The sequence below is a fragment of the Indicator indicator genome, chromosome 20 (genome assembly GCF_027791375.1).
Source record: "Indicator indicator isolate 239-I01 chromosome 20, UM_Iind_1.1, whole genome shotgun sequence".
Taxonomy (NCBI): domain Eukaryota; kingdom Metazoa; phylum Chordata; class Aves; order Piciformes; family Indicatoridae; genus Indicator; species Indicator indicator.
The window spans coordinates 19318727-19330849 of NC_072029.1; positions in this window are offsets into that span (position 1 = coordinate 19318727).

Here is a 12123-nt window from a genome sequence, read left to right on the forward strand (position 1 = left end):
TGGAATTTACAAACACAAGCACAAGTTGTTCAGGAAGGGCACTGTGTTGAATTGAGATATTTTTTACCAGTCTTAGCACTACCTTAGGACCACGTGCACACTTAGCACATTCAGATTGTGTTTCTGCAAGTTCTTGTCTGTCACATGCAAAGTTTGATGAAACAAGTATGAAAAGTGTGAGTAGCAGAAACTCCTTACCCTTTGAAGAATAAATCTGGTTAAGTATGGTTTACTTTCACTTGGAGTAAGGCCAGAGCAATGGAAAATTGACCTGCAGATAGAGAACCATTCTCAAGGTGTGCAAATTGCAGCAGGGTTTACATTGCAATGAGTAAAGAGAGATTCCAGGCATGGTGGCTGAGCTGATCTCACTGCAGGCTGCTGAAGAAATGAAAAGATCAGCAGTTTAGGTGCAGCTGTCAGGTTTCTGCTAGCTTACGTGTGATTTCAGGCACTTTGACTTGGCTTTGATGTTGTATCACAATCGATTGTAGGACATGACACACACAAAGAACACAGAACAATAGGGGTTGGAAGGGACCTCTGGAGATCTTCTAGTCCAATACCTTTGCCAGAGCACGTTCACTTAGAGCAGACTGCACAAGTTGTGTCCAGGCAGGTTTTGAACTACTCCAGTGAGGTGGCCCTCAGGAGAGCCCCAGCATCTGCTGTGCCCTGGGAAGCTGATGGGCTTCTCCCGACTCCATCAGCATGAAGGGTTGGGGACAGGACAGAGAGGACACAACTGCTCAGAGAGCTGGAGTCCTTCAAGCTGGTACCCTGCTGCAAGGTGGTCACTGCTGGCTGCAGTGGCAGAGCTGGGGGAGCAGGACAGTGCTTGAGGGGGCTGGAGGGAAACTTGTATAAGAAAAGGCTGAGGGAGCTGGGGGTGTTCAGCCTGGAGAAGAGAAGACTTAGAGGGGACCTTATCACTCTCTACAACTACCTAGAAGGAAGTTGTAGTCAGGTGGGGGTCAGGCTCTTCTCCCAGGCAGGTTGTGAGAGGACAAGAGGGCATGGCCCAAAGCTGTGCCAGGGGAGGTTTAGGTTGGATATTGGGAAGCAATTCCTCACAGAGAGGCTGGTCAGGCCCTGGGATAGACTGCCCAGGGAGGTGGTGGAGTCACCAGCACTACAGGTCTTTAAGAAAAGCTTGGATGTGGCACTTGGTGGCAGGGTTTGGCTGATGTGGTGGTGTTAGGTCATAGGCTGGACTTGGTGATCTCAGAGGTCTTTTCCATCCTCAATAATTCTGTGTGTTTGTGTGTGATTCAGAGGTGGAGACTCTACCACCACTCAGAGTAGCCTGTTCCAGTGCTCTACCGCCCTCAAAGTAAGGAAGTTCCTCCTCATATCTAGATGGAAAATTGATTAACTTTTCTCCCTCTACCCTCCAAGACACCTGCCAGATTCCTAAAAATAAGTAATATTTCTAACAGCATGGCACCATAAAGATCCCATCTTCCATTTATTTTAATTTTTAATAATGGAAATATCTCACTGTGGAGTATCTGATTAGTTTCTTCTACACTGCACATTCAGGTAGCATTTCTTGTTAGCCTCCTGTCCATCAGTTTGGTTCTAAATTTTTTATCTTCTCTCAGTGCAGTAATCACCTTTTTATACCTTTTTTTTTCTGTTTATCTTAATGCCCTACATTGCTTCCCCACACATTAATAACTTCAATGGCAATCGAGCAATGGCAAAGCCTCTCCTAGTAGCAGTTAATCTTTTGTATTTTATATTAACAAAATAAAATGGTGCATAATATAAGGACTAACAGCGAACCCTTGTGGTTCCTCTGTCTTTATCTAGCATCAAAACAAGGTGGTTGTTATTATTTTTGCATTGTGAAATAATTTCAGGTTCGAGTGAAGCAAGGGCAAAAGTTCTTCACTTTGAGGTTGCCAGAGCACTGGAAAAGGCTGCTCATAGTGGTTGTGGAGTCTCCTTCTTTGGAGAGATTCAAAACCTACCTGGCCATGCTCCTGTGTGATCCTGCTCTGTCAGGTGGATTGGAATAGATGGTCTTCAGAGGTCTCTTCCAAGCCCCATTATTCTGTGATTCTCTGAAGGACAACTTTTCACTCTTTTGCTTTATTTAATACAGCAAACACTTGGTACCTCTACCAAGGGATGTCCTACAGTGATAATGACATCAACCTTATTCCAGGACACTAGAGAAGAGAAAACACAAAAATAATAGAAATTACCAAAGTGTTTAGTGAGCTTTAAACTGATCATTCTAATAAAAACTTTACTGGCAAAATCTAAAACCAACTTTTATCTGAAATCCTTCAGTTTGTTAAGATCCCAGACCTTCTGTGTTGCCTGTATGTATCTTCAGGAAAAGGGAGAAGTCCTTGTCTACCTATAATAGATTGGGAACAAGCATGAAGTACCTTGGAGGCCTGTGGCCAGTGGTGTCCCCCAGAGATCGGTACTGGGTCCAGTTTTGTTCAATATCTTTGTCAATGACCTGGCTGAGGGGATTGAGAGTACCCTCAGCAAATTCTGATGATACAAAACTGGGGGGGTTGGCTGACACCCCTCAGGCTGTGCTGCCATCCAACATGACCTGGACAGGCTGAGAGCTGACTGCAGGCAAACCTCATGAAGTTTAATAAGGACAAGTGCAGAATCCTACATCTGAGGAGGAATAACAACAGGCACCAGGACAGGATAGAGACTGCCCTGCTGGAGTGCAGCTCCACAGAGAAAGACCTTGGAGTGCTGGTGGGCAGCAAGTTCTCCATGGAACAACAATGTGCTTTGTGGCCAAGAGAGCCAATGGGATCCTGGGATGTATCAAGAAAGGTGTCCATCAGGGCTAGGGAAGTTCTTGTACCTCTCTACTCTGCCCTGGTGAGACCACAGCTGCGATACTGTGTCCATTTCTGGGCTCCCCAGTTCAAGAGGGACAAAGACCTGCTGGAGAGAATCCAAGGGAGAGCCAGGAGGATGAGTAGGGGACTTGAACATCTCCCCTGTGAAGAGAGACTGAGAGCCCTGGGGCTGTTTAGTCTGGAGAAGAGAAGGCTGAGAGGGATCTGATCAATGTCTATCAATATCTGAGGGGTGGGTGTCAGGAGGAGGGGGCCAGGCTCTTTTGGGTGGTTCACAGTCATAAGACAAGGAACAATGGGTTCAAACTTGAACAGAGAAGATTTCACCTCAACATGAGGAGAAACTTCTTTACAGTGAGGGTGGCAGAGCACTGGAACAGGCTGCCCAGGGGGGTTGTGGAGTCTCCTTCTCTGGAGACTTTCCAAACCCACCTGTATTCATTCCTGTGCAGACTACCCTGGGTGATGCTGCTCTGACAGGGGGGTTGGACCTGATGATCTCTTGAGGTCCCTTCCAACCTCTGATACACTCTGAGACTGTGATCTTTTAGTTATAATCACACTGTTCCCTGAGTCTGGAAATTGAAACTGAGATCAGACACGCATTAATCCACATCAGCTTTGATTGCAAGAGAGACAATTACTTCTACACAATCACTATCTAGAAAGAATTGCAACTTGTATGAATATTTCATGATTTGCATGCTTTAGTCATAAATAAAATTTATTTAGTCATAAATAAAAATACATAGTGTTCATATTTCATGACGATATTAAGCCACTGGATCTGTTTATTTCTACTATATTTTGGTTCAAATGCTATGAATTTTTAATAGATATATAAATATTTTACAGTGTGAGAAAAGAAAGTGAAAAGATTCCTTGTAAATCTCAGCAGGAATAGGATTTTCATGTCATTTAGGATGTGATTGAGCAAAATTGCTGTAGCAAAATGGAAAATAAATACCTTTCTCAAAGTGATAGAAGCATATACAAACATAGAATCATAGAATGGGTTGGGCTCGAAGGGACCTCCAAAGGTCATCTAATCCAACCCCCCTACAGTAAGCAGGGACATCCTCCATTAGATCAGGTTGCCCAAAGCCATATCCAGCCTGGCCTTGAATATCTCCTGGGCAACCTGTTTCAGTGTTCCACTACTTTCATAGTAAAGAACGTCCTAACATCCAACCTACATCTGCTCTTCTCTAATTTAAAACTATTAACCCCTTGTCCTATCACTGCAGGCCTTTGTAAATAGTCCCTTTCCAGCCTACTTGTAGGCCCCCTTCAGGTACTGGAAGGCTGCTATTAGGTCTCTCTGGAGTCTTCTCTTCTCCAGGCGAAGCTGACAGAAGAAACAAACTGTTTCAGAAATAGTGGTGTGGACAGCCTCAGTGCCCCTTTATCCCTGTTTCATGTGATTATGGTGTGGTATCTCAAGTAATCAGGCTGTTTAACCCACAGAACACAGTTTAGCTCTCGGGTTCTTCCCAGGTGTATCACTTACATTAGTTTAGTCTAAAGACACATCACAGCTCCGCTAGATGGCAGCCAGGACCTTCAGAGATCTCATCCCGCTGAAAGCAGCTGATCCTTTCGGTGGATTCCCTTGACACATAGCAATTAAGATGTTTTATTCAATGGATGAATTATTTGACTGTCTTTACAGCGAGATTCTCAGCATTCACTACAGTACTAGTAGCCATGCTACAGCCAGGCCACTGCCACTTTCTTTCCCTTTCTTGGGACTGATGAAATAACCATCAAGGCACCTGGAGGCCTCTCTGCAGAGTAGTGCCCTGTGTTTGCATGGGACATCCCTTAGTAGAGCCATGCCAAGGTGCCCTTGAGGCCAGTCTGTCAAGCCTTGTGTAGTTGTGAGACTGTGAGTGTGGATTCAGGCATGAACACAGCTCATACCCCTCCCTGAGCATGGTCTACAGGCTCCTGAATCAACAAACATGACTTGAGAGCAACCTGCAAGCTGTTTGCAAGGTCACTGTTGATTGACAGCTACATGGAATTTGTATCACTTCACTTTTACAGCTACACAAAGGACCTCTCAGGCCATAGTGACTTTCCATGATAGCGTATAGACATCTCCAAGTCTGAAGGGAATACTTTGCAGTTCCTCTGGGGACAGCCAAGACTCCTTGCATTGCTGGTAGGAGTGTCTGGGAGAAAATGGACTCCTCCAGGGATATCCCCCCCATTTGGATAGATGATGGGAAAGCAGGCAGATGGCAAAGTTTACAAAGCACAGGCTGAATCATTTGGATGTGTTGATCAGTGCCTCAGAACCAGTGTTTGAATGAAAACAGCTCCTGCCAGAAGCAGGGCTGTCTCAGGCTATATTCACCCAGCAGCAAGTGTGGATGTGGTGAAAAATCCTGCACCTCAGGTACAGGCAGCTGTGTCACTCTGGCTGTACACAGTCAGTTCAAGCTTTCAAATCTACCTGTGATGGCAAAGGGGAAAAAAATAATGAAGTAAGAACTGATATGGGGTCTGTGTCACAGCTGCTTGGCTGCCCACAGTTGTAGGAAACTCCTTCATGGGTGTCCCTATGGTGGCCCAGTCACTCAGTTGTGACAGCAGTGGATGCACTTGCAGTCAACTCTAACCATGTAGGGATGCTGCCTTCTAGTACTGTGTGTGGCAGTTCAGGCTGGGTGCCTCCTGTTCCTGCCATATCAGTTACACCTCTGGTGTGCTGAGCGTCCTACCCAGTAAGGTGGACACAGGACTCGATGTATTTCCACCCAGAAATCCTGCACCCTATCAATCCATCTGCAAAGTCACTCTCTTCCTCTTTATTCCTCTTTCTTCCCTCTCTGCTTCCCTATCAGGTAACGCTGGGGGAGTATCTCAAGGCCTCTTAGGTCTGTCTAGGCCTAATGCCAGGAGGAGAAGGGGGGGAGGGGAGGGCAGGCTCAGACCTGGCCAGCCTGAGACTAGCCGAGCAGTCGGAGGGGGGGAAGAAAGAGCCCTGGGGGGTTTGGGTAGACCCTCAGGTGGGGAGGAGGGAAGAGCTGGGAGGCCTTTGGGTGTTGTGTAAGGGACTCTGTATGCTTTGGGATATCCTTGCCACCATGCACTATGTAGTTTCTGTACTTCAACCAATTGCTTTTCCATTTAAACTTTCCATCACTCTCCAATCCCTTTGTGTGAGGCTCGTTCTTCCGTCCCACTCGGGGCAAGAGAGACTCCCCTCTCCATCTCTGCATGGCTTACAAAGGAAGCCCACATAGATCAGCTGTGGGCTGATATTTAACCAGACAATCCTGCCAAGCATGCTCTTCTACATACAGACAAGTGGCAGAAGGCTGTGAGCATTGCCTGCACTCACTGTGCTGACATTGTGTTCAAGGCCACCCTAGAGACTCCTCAAAGCTGGTTCCAATCAGGTGTGACCAGTTTTTCTATTATCTCACCAGTCAGCTGTTTAGTTTGGAATCCAGAGGGTACCTCATGCATTCACAAGCCCTTTTGTTGTCCTGCACTAGGATGTGTTAGGTCCTCACATCCAGGAGACTGCCAGAGACCTACAATGGTATAGAATCATGAAAATTGTTTTGGTTGAAAGAGACCTTTAAGATCATCGAGTCCAAGCAGCCCAGCACTGTCAGGTCACCATTTAAACATGTCCTTCAGTACCACATCCACACAGCTTTTAAATCCCTTCAGGGATGAGAACCACTTCTGCCCTGGGCAGTCTATTCCAGTGTTTGACACCTGCTTTCAGTGAAAAAAATTCTCCTAATGTCCAACCTAAACCTCCTATGAGACAACTTGAGGTCATTCCCTCTTTTCTTATTTGTTATTTGAGAGAAGAGACTGACCCTCACTTCATGCAGACCCCTGAACACATGCTAATCCATCTGCTCTGGTTCAACTCCTCTGCCTTTTCCAGCAGCTGTGTCTGCATGTGCTGGATCCATTGCCACTGAAGAATGTTTTTTTTGACCAGTTTTGACCAATTTTGTCACAGATCAGCAAAGCTATAGCCCAGCTCTCTCTGAAGTCTGCTCTTGATGTTGAAAAAGGTTTCCTGGGCATGTTGAAAATGAAGTTCTAGCCTGGCCTTTGTCACCAGTGCAATTGCAGGCAAAGTGAGTACACCAAATGCCTTTTCACACCTTGACTTCTGTCACTCAACTAACCAGAAAATCCCAAAGATTTTTCAGTACTCAAATTAAGCAGCTGCTTGCCTAGTTTGCTGCCATGTGGCATTCACTTTTCATTTTCTGGCATCTGCGTGGTCACAGGACAACATCTGGTGAAGCACCCAGGTGCAAGTGTTGTCTGACCTCATCCCTTAGCTTTTAATGCATGCGTCTTCCTGAGCATCCTTTCAGAAGCTCAGTAACAAAGGAAAGTAGCTTTTAACTACTGGTTGAATTTTAATCTCAGTCTGTCTCCTCTTTAAGAGCTTTGGAAAGAAAAATAGAGTGACTTTTAATAAAATAGCAACTAGTGGAACACCAGTAATTTTCTTTCCTTCCAGAGAAACAGTAGAAAATATAATTTGATTAATTTACAACTCACATTTAAAGCATTGGTTGTTTTTTTTTCCCTTTCTCATATGTTTTTTCTCTCCTTTTCCTTTTTCCCCCTACTTTCCTTTTGGCACTTGCATTTATCAGCTATTTGAAAACAATTCAGATGCTTTTAGCAGGAAGTGGTTACCTCTGTACCCAGCAAGAAACCTGCCAGAACATTGGTACGTTGACTTCTGATATGTAATGCAGAGGAATATTTGGTGAGTCATATAATGGCACATTGAGATAAAAGGACGCTAAAGTCCTCTCATTTTTCTGCTTTTTCACTTCACATGTCATTTGGTCATATACTAAATTTCTCTGTGTAACTATATATTTGAGCAAAGAAATAGTAGTTGCAGAAAGAAAAATACAGAACATTTCCATTACAGCTGGCTGGACCATTCTTTTAATGATCTCTTGGTTGGTTTTGGAGGTCAATCTGTGTATCAACATTTCTTCTTCAAGGAAAACAAGATGCTTTGCATAGATTATTGGTTTTGAAGGAGGATTATCAAGTTCACTCTGCAATGTTGGAAATGTCTGGAAAAGTAAAAGGCAGATCCAAATGCCAGATCTGACCATTTCAATGCAATTTAATTCCATCAAATAATTTTACAATTGTGTTTTTCCTTAGGGCTGATACGAGCTATGGGAACAGACATTCACTTAATATTGCTTTTGCTTGTGACATAATGACAATTCACAAAGACAGGCTGTCCTTAAACTATTCAAATTGTTTGAAAATGGGGGGAAAGTAGGGCTTTTTGGTTTTGCTAGTATGCAAACATATTCTGGAATACACACAGACAGACATGCATCCTTTTTCCAAAACTGCCTTGCTCAGTACCTATAAAGATGGATTTTTCCCCCTATATATTCATACAGCTATTTTTTTCCCTATGTGTTCATACAGCTCCACCTCTTCCAAATTACTGTTCCCTTACATATCTGTTCACTTGAGCACTTATAAAATAGTGGAAGTGTAACCACAGGAAATATCTCAGTAAAGGGATTCCAACCAGCACCTGTGGCAGTGTGTAGCATCAGCAAGAGGGGATACAGCAACACTGAAATATAGTCTGATAAAGGATTCTCATGCAAAACGTGTCCCCTCTAACAGGCTTTTGAGATTTGGAGTGCTGAAAAGCTTTTTTGATGAGAAAAACAAGGCTTTTAGCAGCAAAATTGGACTGACACCAAGCAGCTGATTTCATCCTGGGTAAACGTGCACAGGAGAGGGCAGCAGGGGAGCACTCTGCCTTGGCAGCTACTCTGTGTTCACCTTGTAACTGAAGGAGTTACAGAATTGACACGTGCCTGGTGAAAACCAAACCTGAGAGCCTACTGCTAGGGGTGTGGGCAGCAGGGCAGCCCAAATAATCAAGCAGGGTGAGTAGTCACAAACCGCTCTGCTGTAAATACTCAGCTGGAGAGCAGGTATAGGGCTGCTGCAGCAGAGATGTGGGCAAGGAAGGAATGTGGGCTGGAATCAGGCTGCTGGTTATCATGTCAGCCTTCTGACCAGACAGACTCGGGCAACCTGTGCCTTGCCTGGCCTTGGCCTGCACGCCCATGGCTGAACTCCCTCAAGAGGTCCCCCACTGCCTGCCTACCTCCAAACCAGCTCTGTGCCTTGCCTTGCTATTACACTGCCTCACCTCTTCTCCAGCAAATGGCAGGAGCAGAATAAGCTCTCTAAGCAGAGTCTGTGGCTCTTATACCCCAGGCCCCATCCATGACCCTTCTCACAATTCCCTGAGGGGTACCAGCACAAGGTATAAAGGCTGCCAAAGAAGCAGCAGCAAGGGTTGTTTCCTGTTTTAGGTTTCACGTTTGCAAAGTGATCAACTGAGACAGTGACACTTGCTGGCAATGCTAATGGCTGCTCTTTGCACCCATTTCCATTGTGTTGGCCGCATCATGGGGAACTATATAGACTTAACCAGGGTGTGTGTGACAGAACACAGGACTCACCACAGGCAGGAGACCTCCAGTGCCCTGATGCTACCCTCTGCTCCTTCCTCATCCTCTGCCTGACCCTTACCTACTCAGCAGCATACAGTGGAGGATGTGTCAACGCTCCTCATCCCTGAGGTTTCCTTGATACTGGGACTAAGGTAAAATTAATAGAATGTGAGCTTCCAGTTCTAACAAGCATCATCTCTTTATCTGGCAAGAGTGCCAAGACCTTCAGGAATATCTCTGAGGGATCAGTTTTAGCAATCCAGAAGAACATTGTGATGCTTAAATTGGCCGCTGCTTTGTATCCAGGAATTTCAAGACACTGAAAACTATAAATCCAGTTGTGGGGAGAGGGAGGATGCCGGCTTGAAAAGTGTAGCTAGAAAGGGAGCATCAATCTGGTTTTTTCCACATTTTTTTTCCTGCAGTTGCAGAGACAGGAAGCTTCTTGATAAGTTGTTTTTTTGAAAAACACCAAAGAGTTTTTTAAAAACATTGGAAAATAGCAACAACTTTGTGGTCATATCCTATACAGTGACAGTACTTCTACCTGCAAAGGGCCCAAAACACTTTGTTGAGAATTCACCTCTGGAATTATATAAATTAAAAACTAAAGGATTTACTCAAGAAATGCCAAGTAGATAAAAGAGAGAGAAGAAATTGTTTTTTCACTGTCTTGAGCTCTTTTCTTGAGCTCTCTTGAACAAGAAAGTACAAGTAGAGAGAGGAAAAAGAGAACGAGGAGAAATGTCTTGAAATGTCTTTCCTCTTCTTGGCCTTTCTTCAATATGCAAGACCAAGTAGAGTAAAGAAAGAGAAAAGAAGAAATGTCTTTAATTTATTGTTTCTTCTTGACCTTTCTTGGACAAGGAATGCAAGTAGAGAAAAGAGAGAAAAGTAGGTGAAGAAATGTCTTCCAATTCCTTTCTTGTTCAAGAATGGCTAAGTAGAGAAGAGCAAGAGAGGAAGGGAAGAAATATTTTCAAATATGTCTTTCTGGCCTTTCTTGAACATGAAACACCAAGCAAGGAAAAGAAAGAATGAGGAGAACAAATGTTTCCAGTTTTTAATTATTTTTAATTTGCTAATAGACAAATGAAAGCGAGGAGAAGAAATCTTTTCAAATTTGTTTTCTCTTAGTTGTTCTTGAACAAGAAATGACAAGAATAGAAATGAAAGAGAAGGTGAGTCCTTAGATTCACTTTTGGAAAAAAGGGGAGGTATGCCAGGAAGAGTTTATACACGAGATTGAACAAGCTAATTCAGAAGTCGTTTTGCCAACTTTGCACTTCAGAGGAAAGTGCAAAAAACTCTGTAGTGGGCAAATATGAGATAATCTGAATTGCATCTCAATGTAACAGTTAAAAGTTGGGTTAACTCTGTAGCTGTTTACTATTTTAACTCTGGGTATTTCTTGGTATTTCCACTCAAATTTCACTTTTATCTTCAGACCTTTCTGGCTTCTTGGCATTGTCAATGCATTGTTGAAATGAGAAACACAAATTAACCAGCTGTAGTTAAAACTTGGTCTGTTTGTAAAACTGTGAGTACCCAAACAAAGCCCACACATAAGCATGCAGGTGTTCAGGCAACTGGCTGCAATGAGTGTTGGAGCCTGGCACTTGAAGTTGAGGGTGGCGGAGACAATCCCTGCGTTAGGTGTGAGCAGATCAATGGTCTGCTTAACCTAGTGGCTGAGCTGAAGGATAAAGTAGAAAGACTAAGGACCATAAGGGAACGGGGAGGGAGTTAGATTTGTGGTACCAGGCTCTGCAGACCCCCTTAGCAGAGGGAAGTGACCCAAGAAACAGGGGGAATGGATGCAGGTGTCTGTCAGAAGGGGCAAGGGAAACCCCTTCCAGCCCTCGCCTCCTCAGATGCCCTTGCACAACAGATATGGGACACTAGAGGTCGAGGGTGAGGTGATTTTGGAAGCAAAATTAAAACCATCTGGGGGTTTGACTAAAGCAAATCAGTCCCCCCCTTGCATCAGAACTTGTACGCATAAAAAAAAAGAGGAGGGTCATTGTTATCAGTGATTCCCTTCTGAAAGGAACAGAGGGCCCCATATGTCGGCCAGACCCCTCCCACAGGGTAATCTGCTGCCTCCCTGGGGCCCGGGTCAGGGATGTTACCAGAAGGCTGCCTAATGTAGTACAGCCCTCTGATTACTATCCCTTGCTAGTTATGCAGGTGGGAAGTGATGAGGTCAATACCAGAAGTCTAAAGGCAATCAAAAGGGACTTCAAGGCATTGGGAAAACTAGTCGAGGGATCAGGGACACAGGTAATTTTTTTCATCTATACCCTTAGGTGGAGGCATGAATGCTGAAAGAAACAGGAAATCATGCCTGATTAACAAGTGGCTCAGAGGCCAAAATTTTGGGTTCTTTGATCTTGGGGAACTTTATATGGCCCCAGGTCTGCTAGCGAGAGATGGGATACAGCTGTCTCAGAGGGGAGGAAAGATCCTGGCACATGAGCTGGTGGGGCTTGTCGAAAGGGTTTTAAACTAGGCTTGAAGGGGGAGGGGGTTAAACATAGAAGTACTAGAGATGAACCAAAGGAGGCTGAGGGTGGTAAGCCACAGACAGGGATAAAACCAGCAGCCCAGCTGAAGTGTATGTACCCTAATGCATGCAGCATGGGTAACAAACAAGAGGAGCTGGAACCCTTGGTACAAGAGGAAAACTATGATGTTGTCATCATCACAGAAACATGGTGGGATGACTCATACAACTGGAGTGCTGTAATCAATGGCTACAGACT